This window comes from Corvus hawaiiensis, chromosome 1 (genome assembly GCF_020740725.1).
Source record: "Corvus hawaiiensis isolate bCorHaw1 chromosome 1, bCorHaw1.pri.cur, whole genome shotgun sequence".
Taxonomy (NCBI): Eukaryota; Metazoa; Chordata; class Aves; order Passeriformes; family Corvidae; genus Corvus; species Corvus hawaiiensis.
Window position 1 is genome coordinate 9,656,477 of NC_063213.1, and position 21,143 is coordinate 9,677,619.

Sequence of the window (21,143 nt, forward strand, 5' to 3'; positions counted from 1 at the left end):
AAGCAGAGCTAACAAGCATTTCTTTAGAGACTCACAGGCTGTAGGACAAGATGCAGATCACACCTCCCAAGCACAAAGAGCCTTTGAACAGACTAAAAAACCATGACCTACATATAGTGACTTTCGTGAAGCACTGTCTCTACTTAACTGAATTGCGAAGTCTTAATCTCTTCATAGCATAACAGATTGTACCACCGGCTCCAAAAGCAGCTATTTTTATTATGCATATCCCAGATGAGAACAGTCAGTGACAGACGTACTCTTTAAACCGTATTTTCAACAAGATGAATTTGATAGCAAGCCCCACTAACAATTTTTTTCAGTTTTTATTCAGTTCTTGAATTAACAATCAGCACTAACATATTCTTCATATACTCAATCTACCCTCAGACCAGTCTTTACTTTCATCTAAACCTCCACGTTTTTGCTATGCTGGAGGATTGGCCCCTGCAGCATAATCAATAATGTCACAGTTATCTCTCCAGTCTGTTCCTTTTTCAACATCCCCAGGTCCATAACAAAGGTAAGTCCTATGCTTCTACAGATTCTTGAAGAATTACAAATGCTGCTATCTTCCACTGCCAAGAGAAGTTCTCAGCATCTTTTTCAAATTATGTTTTTCAAGTATATCAGGTATCTCTCAAAACTATTACAAGTGGTGCAAAATCATTTTTGCACCAGTTTAGCTGTAAGAAAAAACATTAAACGTGGTTTATTTTACTAAATAAGTTTTAAAAAATAGAATTATTAATAACAGATGGAATGATTTGGGAACCATGTTATTTTGTTTATTTATAATTAATTTCCTATAAAATTATGGTGGGTAGAATGTCAGAGCTCCGTACTTAGAGGGCTGGGGGTGGTGTCTGCTTTTTGCAAACAAAAAATACTGAATTTTTTTTTTTTCAACATTTGCAACACCAGCAGTTACAAGTATGTACACAAAATTACAGCTGAACAGAGCTTACACTCAGTTTTTGTCTTGCAGGGTTCTCAAGTTGCTCTCAATGGTCAAAACGTTAAAGGAACAGAAAGCATGAATACTGTTAACCCCTATGCTAATAAATAACATTTTGATCTTTGTCTAAAATATTTGTCTTCTGAATCTGCAAACAGAAAAGGTGCCAATTCTCAGTAATGACTTGTGCATGATGTTGGATCAACAGAGTTCATTCTGATTTGCTTAGGAGAGCTAGAGCTATCAGTGATGTTCAGTTTCACAGGGTGAGAACTGCAGAGCTGTTCCACATAGTGGAGACCACCGTAATCCAAGAGGAAATAGTCAGCAACCTGCTACACCACTGAGACAAGCACAGGTCTCTGTGGCTGGAAGGGATCCACCAAAGGGTACTGGGGCAGCTGGCAGAAGTGCTCACAGAGCCACTTCCCCAACATTTACCAGCAGTCCTGGCTAACTGGGGAGGTCCCAAGTGACTGGAGGTCAGCAAATGTAACCCCATCCACAGTGGCCTGGGGAATTACAGGCCTGTCACTCTGACTTTGGTGCCAGGAAAGATCATGCTGCTGATCTACTGGTATGACAGCGTGAACCAGCTGTGGACGTGTCGACCCTGACTTTCGTGAAGCCTTTGACATGTTTTCCCACAGCATCCTCCTGGAGAAACTGGCTGCTCATGGTTTGGACTGGTGTACAATTAGCTGGGTAAAAAACTGGCTGGATGGCCAGGCCCATAGAGTGGTGGAGAACAGAGTTACATCCATGGCTGTAACTCTGGCTGGTCACAAGCATGTTCCACAGGGCTCAGTACTGGGGACACTACTGTTGGTATCAATGATCTGAATGAAGGGATCGATTGAGCCCTCAGTCAGTTTGCAGGTGACACCAAGTTGTGTGGGAGTGTTGATCTGCTGGAGGGCAGGAAGGGTTTGCAGAGAGATCTGGTCAGGCTGAACACATTGCCAAGGCCAATGGTATGAGGTTCCACAAGGCCAAATGCCAGGTCCTGCATTTAGGTCACAACAATCCCAGGTAGTGCTAGAGGCTAGGGACAGAGTGGCTGGAAATTGGACCTGCTGGAATGGACCTGGAGGTGCTGGTAAACAGCAGCTGGGGTTGTTTATCCTGGAGAAAAGGAAACTCAGAGGAGACCTTATTGCTCCTTACAACTTCCTGAAAGGAGGTTGTAGCCAGGTGACAGTCGCTCTCTTCTCCCATGTAAAAAAGACAGACGCTAAGAGGAAACAGCCTCGAGTTGCACCAGGGAGGTTTAGAACGGATATAAGAAAAATTTTTTCATGGAAAGGGTTGTCAAGCATTGGAACAGACTGCCATGGCAAGTGGCAGAGTCACCATTACTGGATGTATTAAAAAAGTCTTGCAGTTATGGCATTTAGGGACAGTTTAGTGGTGGATCTAGCAGTGTCAGATTAATAGTTGGAGTCGATCTTGGAGGTCTTTTCCTAAATTCTATGGTTCTACAGCCATTGCAATGAACAGCAACCAACTAAAATAAATAGAAACAACCAATTAAACACACAGATGAGGAAAGGGAAAGAAAATTCACAGAAATACCAAAAGCAAACCTGTCTGCTGTGAGTAATGCAAGATATAACAGTTGTCATGTTCACCACTCATTTTTAGTCTTCTGTACAAGTATCCAGTTGACATTCAACAGAAGAGACACACTAGACTGAGAGAGGCTTCCCGTTCTAAATATAACCTCAGCCCAGATAAAATTCACCTTCCTCCACAGGGTGATCCAACTTCCCAGATTCAGAGTATAAACTTCCTAAGGCGCAGGCCACGTTTCCTGCACCACGCACACAGCTGACATGCAGTACACCGCTGTAGAATGAGGAAAAGAGGTAGCATCTCTCTTGCACCTATCAAGCACTCTTCACATTCAGTCCCAAATTATGCAGAAACATTTGAAATAGGTTGGGAAACAACCAAGAGGCCACAGATACTAATATCTAGCCATGTATGCTAATTTATTCATTTTTGATTTTATCTACTCTATAGTCTTTATTAAGACCTTGCTTAACAGGACATGGTTCTTAATTTTTCCACAGATTTAATAATTACTTGTCCTTTAGTGTGCCACACCTATCATGCTCCTACAGTTACATGAGTTGGTGTAGTGTTGTATTTCCCACTGATTCACTTATTAAATGCCTTTCACATTGTTCCCCCTGCCATGTTCCCCTGCCCCTAGCCCTGGACACTCCCTCAGGTCCTCCCTAGTGGTTCCTGTACCCCAACTGGGCCCATGTACCACCCCTGAGCCCCCGAGAAAACCTCCAGCACTCGGATCAGGAGGTCTCTCTGCCTCTGGGGATCGCTGGGACAAGATGTAACTATTCAAAGATCCTCTTAAAACCTTATAGAGAGACCCTTCTCGCCCCCTTTGCCATCACTGTGTTGTAAAGCTGATAGCTGCCAGAGCAAAACCGCAGGGACGTCTGAAATGGACTACGGGATAGCGACAGGGTCGCACTGCCCTAAGCAGCTCCACTGAGTTCTCAGGAAAGCTGCAGCTTGCTAACTAAACCTAGCGACTACAACAAGTTGGCACTAAGCCAATTATATAAGCCTAGTTTACTCCTGCAGTTGCATGTGATAATAGGCAATAAATAATACAGTATCTTCCACTGCCGATTCTCATCCCTTTTCCATTCTTGCTTTTCTGCTAGCTCATTCCACTTTTAATACAATTCAGTTTGGTGTCTATTCTGACACTCAAAAAAGAGCAGAGAACCTTACATTTTCAAGACTGTGAAATTTTCAGTTAAGTCAACCTTGAATCAAAAGCTGAGTTTTACTTAATCTTTAGATGCTACAAACCCAGGTTGTCTGAAAACAAAGAACAAAATATTTATCAATCTACTAATCCCATATATTTTTAGCCTGCTATATGAGACCACAATATTAGTGGCAAAGTTATATTTTGCTTTAAGAGTTTTTGACTTCAAACACAATCTTATGCATAGACAACAGAAGAAAGCCTGACGGATGGAAGTTGGTACGCTGGATCAGTCAGGACTGACACAACAGCATTGAAGCAACTGCACAAACGTTTTATGGCCAGAAGCAAGAATCAGACTAACTGATGTGCAAAATCTGTTAATTCTTGTATAAAAATCTATTGACAAGCATGACAGAAAGAGACAGAAGTCAAGATTTCAGCTAAGACAGTTAAAGACTAAAAGCGTTTTCCTCTTGGCTTCTGTTAGTAAATTGCTCATGCAGGTTTGGCAAGTACCGTCATTACAACCATCAGTGTAGTAATTTATTATTTAAAGCAAAGTATAACAAGAGAGAACTGTTGCAAGAAATGCTCTAACAACCATGTTCAACACCAAAAACATCATAATATTACATGTTCCAGGAATGTGGTATTATTAAACATTACCTTGCAAAATACTTGGAAGTGCTCAAAAGATGTGTTTCTGCACATTAAAAAGACATGATTTGGCTTTCTCACACAACTGCTTGTACTTAGCTCTAAACAACTTTCAGATTTACTTCCTATTTCTGATATGCTCAGATCCTGCACTTTCAAAAACTCAATTCAGAACACAGTGTTTTTTGTAATGATCAATAAAATACCAGAAAGAGCCCAAGGAATGCAGTTTTTTGTTCTGTCCTAGAAGACAATAGAAAAAAGGGACAAAGAAAATCACTAACAATAAAACAACAGTAACAACAGTAGAAATGCTTCTTACCCACAATTATTTTATTTTTCAAACTCTCTACATACACTCTTCATACTGGCTAAATTAGTGACTCAGTTTTCTAGCAAGATTATCACCTGCATATTTCTAAGGAAACAAGGCTAGACACAGAATAATGACTATTACACTCAAATGCCATGGACTAAGGATTGGTGGGAAATTTTGAAAAGTCAAATAGCAATCAGCAAATAATATGAAACAAGCTTCAAAGTGCAAATAATAACTAATGCCTTAAATACAACTCTTCATTCACATAAAGGAAGTTTCACTTATCTACATAAATGTCACTAAAACCAAGCATTGACAAGAAATTCAGAAGGAAAGACAGCACCCTTCTTTAAGTAATGGTGAATTGCTCTCACCACAAATTACAGGTACTAATAATCTACTTTTAAATATAAATTGCATAATAGCTGTTGCTATTCACTGATCCCCTCACTGTAAAACATTTTTCTTTTAAAAATTATCTTTGAAAGCTTTCTCCATCCTTAAAGGTATTTATCAGACAACCCTTGTTAAATTTAACATCTATTTGATGATTATGATTAACACATAGGTCCTAAGTATTATTCACATGAACTCAGATAAAAACCCCCCAGCAACTGTATGGAAAGTACAAAACTACAGGTATTGACCAGAGCATTCCAAAACCTGAAAACTGTATTTGCTACAAACCAACCACTTTCTCCCGAATTGTATATTACAGCAATGTAAGAAAAGGAAGCAATAAAAGCAGATTAGATTCAAAGAAAAAGAAAAAACAAAGAACAACAACACATAAAAAGCCCCGAAACCCCCCAAAATGTTGGGTTTCTTCCTTTTAACATTCAAGGATTAAAAGGCAAGAATCCCAACGCTCTCAGGCACATGGTGTGATTCTTGGGGTGTCCTGCATAGGGCCAGGAATTGGACTCAACAATCCTGATGAGTCACTTCCAACTCAGCATACTTTACATTAAAAATAATGTATTATCATAGCTATGTTTAACACATACTTAACTGACTCAGCATCACTTAATTTATGCTTAGTTCCTTCCATTTGCACTGATTATTTGTTGCTCCAGATGTAAATCTTAAAGAAAATATACCAGTCACTTTAAGGCCACACAATATAATCAAGTTTCTCAATACAGTTACAATGCAGCAAAGTATTCTTGAGCAGTTTTCCAGCTATTTCACAAATACCTTTTCTATTAGATGCCAATCCCTTCTGCTTATTTTGGAAAGCTAAAATTACATACTAAAATCCTCCTCTCTATCAAAAGTACATTTGTCTAGTTTAAATGTAAAAATGTGTAAAGGAATCACAGTAAGTTTTCATAGTCTCCTCATGCATCATCAGCGGATAGAGAGACCATACCACAGAAGGAAATTCAGGACAGAAGCCCAAATTAGTGCTCTAAAACTTTCTGAATGTAAAACATAAGCAGTTATTTAACCATTAAGCCTAAAGCCGGGAGGTGTGGCAAAAAACCAAAACACACTAAAATTAAATTATCTTTTGAATTATAGCTGACAATTTGTCTAAACTCACTGCACTTGTAACTCAAAATGCCAGAGAAAGTTACTAAAAGAAGAAGCCCAGCATGATAGAATAAATCGTGTCATATAGTGATATTCAAGCTCAATTTAACAGCTATTCACTACAGTGTTTTCCAGTTGGTAAAGCAGGCTGGCCTAAGGACATTTTAGGTAAAACAGCTGAGCAGGGCTAATAGCTTAATCCCATGGTATTCCAGCCAGCAATCACCCCCCTCACTCTCAGAAGAAACAAGGAGCAGCAATAGGTGAACTGTTTGTTCCTCCCACAGAGGAAACGACCCTTCTGCTACTTGACACAATCTGAAGAGGCTTCTCAAACAGCACTGGGGAGACAACCACTCCTTTCTGATGGGAGGTAAAGAAGGGGGCTGTGAGGGAAAGCAGAGCAGCCAGGCTGTCTCCTGTCATTTCAGTATTTCACCTCCAGGGTTAGCCGAGAAATTTTCCTAATCTCTATCAATACCAGAAATACCCTGGCTCTCTCCTCTTCTGAATAAAAGAAAATCCCACAAAATATTTACTGTTGCAGAACCGCAGGATTCAGTATTTCTGAAAGAGAAGGGTAATGCTAATAATGAGAGTTCCTCAAAAATCCTGTAGGCCCTTGTTACTAAACTAACAAACAGCTATTTCCATTACTTCTGGTAATCTGATTCAGTTTCTGTTTATCATGCCTTGGGATGGATTTTCTGTTTTCCATTTTAAATATATTAAAATGATTAGCCTTTGCACAGCAAAATTCATGTTCAGGACTACAAATGCTGTGTGTTTGCAGCAGGAGGATTCAGCCAGGACTCTTGAAACAGTTTCCCTGAGAATCATTACAGATGAGCTGCATGTGCCACGTCCTTCAACAGAAACATCTGGAAGGTCCAGAAGCAGACTGAATTTAGAAAATCAGTTTTGTGAAACACAGTATTTATGTCCATAGGGTACTTCACAAAATAACATTCAGAAAGACCCATATAAATCAGTATCAACTAATCTAAAAGGGTTACAAAATAAGCAGTATAGGGTTTGACAGTAATTGTCCATGAACAAACAAACAAAAAATTTTTCAAAAATCAAACATCAGAGAACTAAGGGTAGGGGAAAATATAAAACTATCCCCCTTGACACACAGAGTACACACACACAGAGTAAGATACAGAGATAAAGGAGGTGGGGAAGGGCCCTAGAGTTTTTGCCATGGCTCGATGATCATGATAAACCCTCAAAGAAAAACGGAAATATTGGAAAAAGTGGAAACATGCTTAAACGAAAGAAACAGCTGTAATACCAAGCAAGGTGAAGGGCTGTATTTATTTATAAACTGGAACATAAGCCATTTAAGTGTTTGGACAAGATGCTGGAAAGCAACATAAACCCTTATGAAAGAAACAGTTACATGCCTTTTGAGTCAGATTTGCACCTATAAGACAAGAGTGGCTCTAGAAACACGTATTTGGTATCCCACCAGATGTTCCCAAAACACTCTACCAGCACAAACACTGTCATCCCACATGAGCTGCCTCTGTAAGTTCAAGTCTTGTGCAGTGCCACAACAAATTACAGACAGCTGTTCAGCATGTGTTTTCCAAGGGGATCTCTGTACTCCCCACTATCCTGAGCTATCTGCTTCAGTCACTGTGAGCATCAGGGTGAAAAGTAATTTCTCCAACACAGCAATTAAACACAAAACAAGCTGGTGGTTGGAGAAATTGAAACAAACAGGTTTTCAACACCCGCAGGGTTAAGTGCTAACACAGGAAAGCTACTACAATAGAATTCATACACCTCAAGTAATAAAACTAAGGTTCTTTGTAAGGTAAAGAAAGTTTAAGTTCCTTGCAACCTTCTGTTACCTCTGCTCCTCTTCCCTTTCTTAAAGGTCTAAAGAAAAGCCTAACATACTGAGTAGTTCAAACCTGGAATAAACAGCAATTCACATACACAGGACATTTCAGCATCCTGGTATGGCCTGAAGGACATTATTTCCTAAAATATATATTCATAGGTACCATATCTGGGAGACCAGGAAAACAACTAGCAGCACATAGGCTGCGTCTTGTAAAGTAAAGGCTAAACTACCATAAACCAGGCCTTCCTAAAATGCTGCCAAGAGCCACCACTGCCCATACACACACCCAAACTCCACAGAGGGATCCCATATCTACCTTTCTGCTGTGCTAAAATTAAAGCATACAGTTTATTCGAAATACAAAATGCTTTTTTTATATTTTACCAATAACTATGTCTACATTTATCATTTAAATACAAACATGCTACTTTACTAAGATTATTTTAAAAAATGTATTATATATTAAATGCATATACAGGACTGTAATTGAGGGAGTTGTCCCTCTGTTTTCCTTCTCATTGCAGAATTCATTGGAATAGTATTTAGAAAATTAGCAATCTGCCAATTTTTGCTAGCAGCCCAGCAAAAGCCTGGTCAGCTTATAGTTCTGGCAGCTGAGGATTCAGAATCCATCCTTATGCAGCCCTGCACCACCACCAGAATATTTTCACCTGGATATTCTCCCCAGTTTCTATGGCAAACAATGTCTTTGGCAATGCAAAATAATGATGTATTTGCAAAAGATAAACCCTGCCTAAAAGAGGCTCCAGAGCTCTGATATGACTGAAAAAGCAGCCCAGAAGTAAGTGGTGCAATTCAAAAGTGAAGGATGCTGAGCCATTTCGAAGCACAGCAGTTTCATTTTTCTCATGCACAGCTTTCACTTCAACAGCTATTAAATACGCTTCACTCACAGTGGCAGTGAGACGTGTCAAGAGCTGCATTACTTTTCAGCAGTTTGACTCACCAATACCAAAACTGATAGAATTTGCTTAAGTGCTGCTATTTTTGCAGAGATGGAGCCAGCATGCCACAAAAGAAAGTTACCCAGAGACCTCCTACTTAGCAGCAGCTTGCTATAACAAAATCCTCCGGGATAGGCATTATAAGCAGCTGCTCTGGAAGAATGACAGCACAGTAGTCTGCTAGTAAGGGAACTGGGAAATCCTACTTCTAGCCTGACACTCAGCCTCTGCAGCCCCAACTGGAAGATAGAGGTTCAGCCTAGAAATTAAAAACCAACCATCATTAACTTCCAGAAGCATCCAAGCTTAATTACCTGATGAACAACATGAAAAAAAAAAAATCCCTTTCTCTACCAGTAAAGGTTACAGAGGTTCCTTCCAAATATCTGGAAGTATATTGGCATGGTTCTCTCTGTTATCTTGGTGCAGAATCTACCCTAAACACAGCACAGGATGTCTGCCAGAGGAAACCACATGGGTTTGCTTTGCTCAGTTCTTACTTCTTTCTGAACAGAAAACTTGAAGCCTTTAGTCCACTACTGCAGATCCACCTTCTAGCACACCCTAATTTCAGAATTAACTTCAAGTACTCGTATATTAGTAATATATATCATAACTCAGGCTTCAATACAGAGATGAAGTCAATTCTGTAGCCAAACTGCTTTATTTTCACTGCAGTTTAATATCTTGTAATTTTTCCTGGATCACCATGTTCACATTTCTTTTTCACTTTCCATCTCAAAAAAAAAAACCAGCAAGTTTTCAGTGCTCAGTTTGGAGTGAGACAGGATAGTAAAAATCATAATAAAAAAGTAGAAGGTATATGGGGGTATTAGGTTGCAGGAACCTTTTAATGGTTTCCACTTCTGAGGGCTCAACATCCAGAACCTCTGACAGAAGACTGATATCCTGACACAGGAAGAGACATTTTTCACATGTCACACACCTGTTGAGCACTTCTTAAAGTGAGGAAACATAAGAATTTAGGTTTAACATTTTGACTGTTTACTATCCACATTTACAATAGTGTTTTTATTTATACCACTACCTCATTCAGAAGACCAGAACTCATTATGAACTCTTAGGACAGTAGGATGCCCTTTTCCAATCTCACCTTCAACAGGCATTCACAGCAGTAACAATTATATTTTAAATGCTGATGTCCAACAGAGGGCCAGGACAAGGAAAAAAAAAAATTAATAGCATAAGACTCTATACAAGCAAAATACCAAGAACTGGATTTATACTGACTGTGTCTTGCTCTCACACCATGTTACAGAGAAGTAGTGGAACCAAGGTTTACAAAATGAAACATTTAATGACAGACTGCATTAGCACATCTCCAAATTCCCACAAGCACTGCAATTACTGAAAGCAAAGACCCAGATTTTAAATGTTTAAACTGCTAAAAAGCATAGGATGAACCATAGCTCTCAGGACTCACCAAATTTTACCACTTAAAAAGCTTGCACAGTACTCCTTTTTGACATTATTGACTTTACTCTTTTATTCCCAGGAGTACTTTCATTTCTTGTTCTCCTTCTACAAATAAAGTCTTAATACCTTGAAATTCTAGCTTTTGGGTTTTAACATAAAATTATAAAGGCATTAGCACAATATTTTGAATTTGTCACATTTCAAAAACATGACCACTTTTGTACTTTCAAGTCTCTATAACAAATTCCTTTTCAGTTCCCTTGAGAATCCAGGCATGTTCCCACCCCAGTGCATGCCAGAGTGTTTTATTTTCTCAACAGTCAACAGAAGACAAATTTTCCTCTCTGGATTGCTAAACATTAGCTTTCAAAACAGCTTATACAACCAGTGTCACAGCACAACTTACTGTCCTTTGAACTGTCTACAGCTATGAAAAGAATTGCTGGGATCTGCCCCAAATTGTCAGCCACCCTTGTTGCTGGTATTTACAATAAAACACTGACGGTTTCTTCAGCTTTTACTCCACTGACCCACTGCCCGCTTCCCTAACCCTGCAGTCAGGAGCTCTGATCCACTGAGACTGAGGTTCCTGCAGCAGGGAGAGCTCATTCCTGCTGGCACTCACTCGATTACACCGTTCATCTCCAATGGAACCATGCAGGTGTTCTGTGAGGCCTGAAATAGGCATCAGCTTTCAGGAAAGGTAAGTGTTAAGAAGCAACGACCACCTTCTGCAAGCCTCCTCTTTCTCAGACAGATTAAATCTTCTTCCCTGTCTTTAGCCTGAAACATCTCCATGTACTGAAGCCCAACCTTTCATTCTTTTTAATGTAACCTGTAATTCACAATACATTTGAAACAAATCTATGTGAACTATGACAAGTATCATTCACTTCTTATTGGTTTGGGAATGAGCAAACTGCAAATTTGTATTTGAAAATACAAAAGAGCAAAATGGAGAACTTGGGTGGTTTTTTTTTTTGTGGTGGTATCTAAACTAAAATGCAGTATCAGGACATAAAAAATAAAAATTCAAGCTGGGTTAACCTGCATCCTAAGAAGTCAAACGACTGTGTAGAATACATTCAGTAGTTAGAGCTTACATGCTTATTATTTAGTACTTACACTAACAAAAAAAAAAAAAAAAAAAAAAAAAAAAAAAAAAAAAAGATAGATACATATGCTATATATATATATATATATATATATGCACACACTTCTTTTGAGTGACTCTGACCCAACACCAGCAAAAGTGTTTTTCTACATACTGCACTGCATCCAGTACTATCCAGCCAGAGCTTATTCCTAATATTAAAACATTTTTAAATATAATCAGAAATCATGCACGATATAACAGATATTTTTAAATCCCCATATAATTTCTAGCCAAAATGCTAGAAACTCACAATGCAAGATCCAGAGATATAAAGAGTACAGACCAACAGTCTGGCAGTTTTGTGGAACCTGTAAATAATCAGTGATTAGCTCTCTCTGAAACTATAAAACTTCACTGACAAAGTAACAGAAAGCAGAGCACCCTAATAAAGTGAAACCAAGAAGAGCTGCAATGTTTAAATTGGGTCTCAGTGTAGTGACAAATGGTAGAGAGGAAAGCCCAGGTTAACCTGACAGCATCAGGTATCAGATGCAAGCTTACATGTGTAACTCCTTCTGGTTCTTCCATTCAAGCATTTAACCAAATACTTATACCAGGTTCATATACAAAGCTTAGTGTTTCTAATAATCAGGTAGACACTAAAATTTTTAAGGTTTATGAGATTTGTTCGCTCTACTCTAGAACAATTCTGTCCCCCTCAAAGGATTGTGTATCAGTACCAAATACAGAACAGTTTTATTTGTTAGAAAAAGATATGCAAAGTACGTCATATATTTCACTGGCAACACATAACATAGAAACTTCTGCACTAGGCAAGATCAAAGGTCCAGCTAACACAGCAATCAGAAGTGATATCTAAGGAAAAATCAAAAGTAAAACAGTACTGTGGAGTTATCCTTCTCTGAATGCCCTCTCAGCTTCTGCAAAGGCTGGCTGTAACCCTTAGTAGTTGCTGGCATCCTCCAGCACCCCTTCTATCTTGAGGAATGCTTAGCCTCTACCAAAAAAAAAAGCCAAACAAAAAAACCCCATAAGCATTTCAATTTTATGAATACTCTTCAGATAAGTTTACGTAAAACAAAAATGATGCTCTAGTGTTTTAGGGCAGCCCTTAACCTCATATAGGATCATATTGAAAATGCAAGACCAATGAAATATGTAATTGGAAAATACTCTGACCACTCAATTCCAATCCCCTACAATTGCAAGACTCATTATCCTATTTTTGTTTATAAACTCCACCTTAAAAGCATGGAGTTTCCTACCATTCCTTAGTACAGAGCTGGAAGGGCAGCTCTGGTGTGTTTTGGTAGGCTGGGTTGCTAAGGAAAGACACTGAAAGCACTCTCTGCTAAATTAAGTTTCTAAACTTAGGAATGCTACATCATATGTTTGAACTACAAGGTGGAATCAAAACCCAGACTGCCTCCCCAACCAAATTAACTATTATCCTCATCCTTAAATATCAGTCCTACTGTTTTGACTCTATATGTTAACAAAAGGTACTTTACAGGAAAAAAAGTCCTCAACAAATGACAAGGTAATGTTCAACATCAACAAAAATCCGTACCCAGTAATATCACTTTGTTTTAAAGCAGAAAAGGTATTTTCATAATTTATTGAAAAGATTTTACAAGCATGTAAAAAGATTTTTAAATTTGCACCCGCAGCTTTTAATTCTTGTATTCACAGAAATTGTGTTTGGACAGCCTATCTTCCAGCTGGAATATCTATCCCAGGACTGAGCTTAGCACCTCTTATCCAAGAAGCTATTTTAGAAAAAGCAGGGTAAGTGTACTTAAATCAAACCTGCAGAAGGACAGGACACTACTGAAACTGCATCCTCTGAGGAGAAATCATGTGCTTATGCTACTGGGTTGGCACATACTGCATCTGCCCAGTAGAACATCCAGCAAGTTGCAAATGCCCTGGGCTTGCAGTGTCTCTCTAGAACTGTACTGAAATTTTCATCAGAAAGTGAATTTATACCAAAGTACAACATTCACAGCACAAGGAGATTTATGTTCATCCACAAACAGATGAACACTGCCCAGCAGACACATCAGTCTGCAACAAATTGAAGTCCATACACAGCAAAAGAAAGATGAAACCCCTCAAGTGGAATTGCAGTAAACGAGTACCCAAGGGTACACAGTACCTTTTCTCCAACATGCTACTACATTTTGTAATATTTTAGTTAAAACACACACAGATATTTGACAGTCCTTGATCCTCTGACTTGTGTACACAGCAACATTTGTTCAGTCACTTGTCCTGTCACTCAAGTTCTTACAATTCAACAAAGCCAAGGGAAAAGAAATACTGCTAATATGTAGGAAATCTGGAGTTTAAAACAAACATTTGATCTTTTGAAAAAAAAGAAAAACCAAAACAAACAAAACTCAAAAAATAAACAGTGGTCAGGTTTCAAGAAGTTGATGTCCTCTAAGAGATCAGCAGTAAATACAAAAATACAAAATACTAAACAGAGATTAAAAGTCCAGTCAGTTTGCAATGCTCCCCTTCATCCCACCAAAATTCCTCCAGGCCCTGTTTCCAGGAAACATCTCCTGAGATTCCAGCTTCTGGCAGACACAGACACTTTCTCTCATGTTATGACTGCAAACCATCACTGATACAAGTCTTCTGAAATAGCTGTCTTGAAATGCTCTGCATCAAAACATTCTTCAGACTCTGTTAAAGAGCTTTTCCATCTTAAAAAAACCCAGGCAAACTAAGGGATCATAAATTCTAAAAAACATAAATCCTCTTTCTAAATTAAGCTTTTTTAAAACAATACTGGAAACTAAACAATCCACTTTTATCCCGTGTTTTGGGAAGTTTACTATTTGGCCATATATGCCTTAAATGACATTCTATTTCAATTTCTCTGCTTCTAATGTAAATTCACTTATTTGCATATGTTTGGAGAGGAGTTCCTGTATTTTTTGAGAGAATATACTCTACTTTTCACAGAAGCAGTTACAAAACTAACCCTTCAGTGGAAGCACAGACTGTGGACAAACTACTGTATTGAGTTTATGCCAAAGATTTCCAGTAACACCATCAGTTCACTTCCAGAGTGCCCAATCAAGTGGTTCAGTGGTGACCTGAATGACATAACCTTGCTTCTATACACAGCCACTGCTTATGTTCAGGACCAATTGCTTGAAGATGTTTTCCCCACACCTGAAACCAGCCCTTACATAAAGGCAGCTTCTGCCCTTCAAACGAATGATGGGTAGCAAGTAGCTGAGTGATTAAGATTCAGTAACTTCTTGGTCTTGGAGGAGGAATGTTCCAGCGTTAGAATTGTTGGGTGTTTGATAGACAGCATGGAGAGGTAGCAAGAGTGAAAAAAGAGCAGTTGGATACATCATCCCTTTTATAAATACAGCACAGAACTGTCACCTCTCCTATTATCATCAATGCTGAAGATAACCCGAGCATTTGGGGATCTCTTGAATATTCTTTACCCCTAGCTTAACTATTACAAACACATTATGTTCTTTCACTTCCCCGTTTAGCAGCAAAAATAACCATCATAAATCAATACCATTTTAATTAATGACAGCAGTGGGCAGTGTCACGTTATAAAGATACAGCCTACAATTTAACCATAACATTAAGCACGTAAGAGTCTTTTAAAACTGAGCAGTTCATAACTGATACTTAAGCTCTCCATTTCTGCATTTTAATCTGCATCTACTATCCCACTTTGTGTATTTGTACAGTCCATAGCTGGAACTGTGATAATCAGATCATACCCACTAGATCTTGGTTTAGTTTATGACAAAGGAAAGATTCATTCTATGTCTCAGCAACCCTTTTTGCCTATACAATTTTGTTTCACAGCAATTTCAAAGATTTTCAGTTTTTAAGATTCAAATATTATTAATCAGTAGGCAATTGCAACTGATGAATTACTTTTCTCTAATTTTGCAAAATTCTTTCTTTTACATGTCCAAGAATAAACAAGTTACTCTACACCTGCTTTATCATAAATGAAGAAAAATAAAGGCTTCTGGAGGGATATATCTGACATCTTGTAAATTTTCTTATAATCAAATACAGTCCTCTGGAGATGTGTGTACTGAACTTAAAGATAATCTCCAACTAATTTGCACCTGTATGTTTAAATTTAAGTTCAGCAAATTCTAGCTCTAAGGGGAACCCAAACGCCTAGTGCCTAAAACACAGCTTAGTAATAATTCTATACATGAAAAGAAATTTCTGTCAATTCTAAGACAACTGCCTGAACTGCCAACAACCACCTAGTCAGTCAGTTGCCTAAAATCTAGCTTTAAGAAATCTTGCCCATGGCAATGCCAATTTATTTGACTGCTCCTAAGCAGAACCTTCCTTAGGCTGAATTTCTCTTGGAAAGGTTAATGTCTGTGCCCATGCAGTGAATAATACACGCTGCCAAGTCACTGTCAGCTCTAAAACTCTCAGCAGATTTTATAACAGATGCTAGTAATTTTTTTAGAAGTTCTACCACAGAGTATTTACTACATGTATTAATTAAAATCTAACAGCTGTGGCCCAAATTATTCCTTGATAAATTTAAGCATGTAAAAAGCAGCAGTGGAGTTATGACCTCGTTACTGTACGTTCTTATTATACAGAGAAAAGGGACCTCCTGCAAACAGCGATGTTCACCCCTTCCCATTCACCAAAGGCAGGTGGCAGGGAGAGACCTTCATCTCTGGAATGAGGTGCCCAAGTCTCAGATCTTAATTTCAGTTTGTTACAGGAAACACGACTGCGTGTGCTAACTGGCAATAGATTCTTTTACAGCTTTTACTGGTGATTGTGCTGAATCCCAGCCCTGTATAGCTACCAGATATTTTCAGCAGTCTAAGATCTGTATGCAGCTTTTAATCACATGTAATAACTTTCTTGCAAAAGACATCACTTGAGTTAGAAGAATGCAGTGATGACAGTTAAAATGAAATCAACCCCCTTGAGTAAAATGCCACAGTTATTTTCAGAGATCTGCATAAACAGCAGTTAATTTGCAACTATATCTTTCCAGCTCAAAAAAGTATTTTCAAGAACCTGATAAAGTCTTTTCCATGTACAACTAGCCTCTGAGAAGAAAAAAAATCCAAATATTGTATTTTTTTTCACCATCAAGGGATGTTGAAGTCAAGTCCACTGTTCTTGTTGCCATATACGATTTGCTGCATCGGATACAGTCCTGAAATATTCAATGTATTTGAGACATCATTAGGACATGAATGCTAAGCTTGGTGGCTATTTTTTAAAAATATATTGAGGACTTCTGCTTTAACTGAACAGTTTAGGATTGTATCGGATTTGTGTGGCAAGGTTTTGGGAGCAGGAAGAGGGTTAGGACCACAGGGGCAGCTTCTGTGACAAGTTGCCAGAAGCTTTTGCTATAGAGCTATTTCCATATTTCCCTCCCAACAGAGCCAATGCCAGCCAGCTCCAGGATGGACATGCTGTTGGCCAAGGCTGAGCCCATCAGCAACACTGGCAGCACCTCTGAGATAACTTCCTTCAGAAGAAAAAATAAAATTATTGCACAGAAGTAATTCTGTCCAGGGAAGAGAAGAGGGAAAACGTGAGAAAAACAATGCTGCCGACACCAAGGTCAGTGAAGGAGGGGAGGAGGTGCTCCAGATGCCAGAGCTGAGATTCCCCTGCAGTCTGTGGAGGAGGAGGTAGTGAATCAGGAAGAAATTGAAGCTCAGGAAGGAGGGAGAGGTAGGGGGAAGGTGTTTCTAAGATATGTTTGACTTTTCATTATACTACTCTGATTTGATTGGTAAAAATCTCAGTTAATTTCCTCAATTCGAGTCTGTTTTGCCCATGTTGGTAACCGGTCAGTTATCTCTCCCCCTGTGCTTATCTCAACTCTCACAAACTTTCCATTGCATTTTTCTCCCCATTCAGCTGAGGAGGGGAGTGATAGAACAACTTTGGTGAGCATTTAGCATCCAGCCAGGGTCAAACCACAACTGAAATTAACTTGTAAACTATGTTGGGGAAAAAAGGGTTTCTAAGATATTTATTTCAATGTCTCATTTCCGAATGTTCTCTCTCGTCATTGACTAATCTGAACTGCTTCAAGTCAAGAGTTTTTTCCATTTTACTTACTCAGTGGGAGATCACAATGTAAGAGCTTTTCTTACACATTGCCTTCTCCACTGGAATATGACAGACAGGAATGTTATTTCCATGTGGCTGACAATGCAAACAACCACAGTAGCAGAAAGCAGACCTGGATTTTGTAACTTTGCTGGAAAAAGAAACTAGAACAAATGAAAACACTCAAGACAACTGGGGTTGACAAAAAGAAAAACCATTTCCCCAAGCACTGCAAATCTCCAGCAAGAAAGCAAATGACCTTGTAAATTCTTACAGGTTAAAACTAAACTAGAATCTTGTGTGTTACATGGGAATCAAGAATCAGAACGTTACAGCAAAGGAAATTCCAAAGTGATTTGTCAGGGCTTAAAACCCATTAATTTTAGGACCACTGATGAACTAATCTTCTCTCTCTGGCATATGGATACATTCTACTGCTTCCCGAAAAATTGAACCTACAGTTGATCAGCTTGCTCCCTGAGGAGAGCGATGTGAATCGATTTTATTTTAGTCAAGGATAAAGGCTTTAAAGCTGCAATCACTTCCACCCCTTTAGCAGTGTCTACTTGCCACTTCAAGCACAAGTAGCTCCACTTCTTACACTAAAATGTTTTACAAAATATCTGCTAAATATTCTACATCCCAAATACCAAACTCACTCGAAGTGAATGAAAATGAAAGTTTAGGTGTCTCCCACCAGAGCCAATACAGACTGTCTCCCAGTATCCCATCAAGTTTTCCTATTGCCCATTTCCCAGGTAATTGTTTAAACATCATCTAAAACTGTCCATTAGTCCTCAATGGTCCTGTCTACACTTATTACCAAACCAGAACTGCCACCTACAATTGTCTGCCACTCCTGCATCATATCCAGACCACCACTGTCCAAACCCTCTCCCCAAACCCAATAGAGGTTTAAGAACTTTGTCAGATTTACTGTCACAGTGTTGTTAGTGACTAGTACAAGAGACTTTCTCACTGGCTGTGCCAGAAAACCAAAGAGATTAGCATAAAGGCAGCAGGTAGACCAGTAACAACATGTGTGCACTGGAAGCAAACCACTGAACACTGCAATATTGTTTAAAAGAACAATTTTGTAGTTCCTCATCTCTCAAATAGCAAAATTAAAGTACACATTCTTGTATGAAAACTTTATTTGTAAACTAAGCAATCTCTAAATTAAATCTACTTTCAGGCTGTCACTATGGCTGTGTGTGTAATGGATTACCTTAATGAACTAAAAAGACCAAAAACTTCATTAGGGCTTTTCTTTTGGTAAATCAAAAGTAACAAAATGAACAGATTGATAACATTTTGGTTATTCACTTGAATACACAGAAGATAGGACACATGGGAAAGAAATGTCAACTATAACTGCAAAACTTTCAAATCACAAAGGAACTGAAAAACAATTGTTGGCAAATATGTTTTCTGTTATTAGACATCTATGTTAAGACCTGAAAACAACACAGGCACATAATATATGCAGCATTTTAAAAAGTTTATACATAGCCAAATGTAGAAGAAAATTAATTCCCATTATAAAGACTTACATGAACATGACAGAAATAAGTGATTTTACCAAATGAATATGGACCGTTTAGACACATTCACATCAACACTGTACTCATACCTAGCACACCCTTAAGAGAAAAAAGAAACCCAAACACTTTCAAAAGCCCAAATAGCTTCCCTAAAATATAAACCAAAATATAAGCATGAACAGAGAACAAAACATTACAACAATTTAAACTAATATATTAATCTCTTTTAACACATACAAGTCAGATGACTGAACACTGGTTTTCTGTTCCCCCCATGAAACACTCTCTTATCATTTCCTGGCTGTCATTTGATATTTAACTGGCAGAGGGTGGGTGGGTGGAAAAGCGTTCTTTTTCTAGTTCAAGTATTTTAGGAGAAAGTCATTGAGAGAGGAACACTGCTTTTTAAGATATAAATTTAGTCTGCATCATAAAATTTATTACTAGACTAAGACAACATCCTAGCCACACACAAGAGAGAATTTAGTATTCTAGTTCAACAATTAGCAAGATGAATCAACAGCCTGGAGGAGGAGGGAAAACTTGCCTCAAAACAAACTACAATTTTTCAAAATTCTGGACCAGCAAGCTTGCTGCATTAGGAAATATTAACAAATGAAGAGAAAACATTTCCTAGAAGTATCATTACATTCATTATATTAACAGTCAGCTTGAAACATGCAGACAGCTCAAACAAGCTAAATACCAACTGCTCCTGAGAGTTTGCCCTGTAAGCCTGCACAAAATCTCACAGCTCAGAGCATGTCTTCTAATATTCTCCCTGCAGAAAAAAGCCACAAGAGTTCTTGTTGAGCTTTTGGATATGAAGCTGTAAACTTATTCACTAGTTTACAGAATATGCTGTGTCAAGAAGGGCATCTGACAAAGCACAGACACCGGATTTTTTCTATCAAGCTTTGCAGATCTGAAATAAGGCGTAAGAATCACATAGTACAAAGAAGCAGCAGTAATGCTTAAAATACAAAGCAAACTATGAGCTTCCTGAGCTGTAAAGTTCCATTTCAGTTCTTTCTGCAAAGTTTTTCTCCACACAATTTTTTTCAGTAAGCTATTTTAAAGATCACCTACAAACTTTAAGAGCAGAAGTGTGGATCATAACACTGCATAATTAATTCAAAACAGAGCAATCAAGGTTTTACAGCTACCGTCATGCTTCAGCATATCCTGTGTTTACTTTTAAAAATGAAACAGGAAGACACTAAATTCTTAGACATTCACTCCCTTTCTTCCCACCTTCCCACTAAGGATTGACAATGACAAGACAATGGATTGTCAATATGTTTATTTTTACATTTGGCGTTACATCTTTCAAAATTTTCTCAGAGGAAACTATTTCAGTCTGCTTGGATAATTCACTGAGGCAGTATCTAACTAAAGGAATGCCAACAAAGGTTATGAAAACAATAGTGTAGTCTGTACCAGACTCTCTCAACTGAAGTTTTCACATAAACAGATGCCAACAGTTACGCAATTTATATTGCAAATATAAATCTCTCAGGTGAAAGTGCTGCAACTGAACTAATGTAAACTCAACCCATGCTGCTATATGATAAGGACAGCCAAATGACAATGCAATTCTTGTCTGTCATATGACAGTTATTTTCAGCCAAGTAAAACTAGTTTTGTATTTCTAGTATAGTAACAACTCCATGGTACACAAATCCAGACTGCTTCAGCTGAAAACCGTTAGTCCTGTTTCAGATTTTCAGCTCTTAAGGAGAATTTCGTAGTCACATCAGGGTGTAGCAGACAAAACTTTGTGCAATGACTCATTATATGGGAACGCTGGTCTTACAAAGCTTATTTATATAACAGGAGTTCCATTTGAAAAATAGTGTGTTTTAACGTTTGCTGCACAGAACTTT

The 21,143-nt window shown here is 38.3% G+C and overlaps 1 protein-coding gene across 3 annotated transcripts in view; it reads right to left on the reverse strand.

The window, feature by feature from the left end:
- Nucleotides 1-21,143, reverse strand: part of ESYT2 (extended synaptotagmin 2) — an 82,882-nt gene that overhangs the window by 52,693 nt on the left and 9,046 nt on the right. The gene's annotated exons all lie outside the window — the stretch shown is intronic.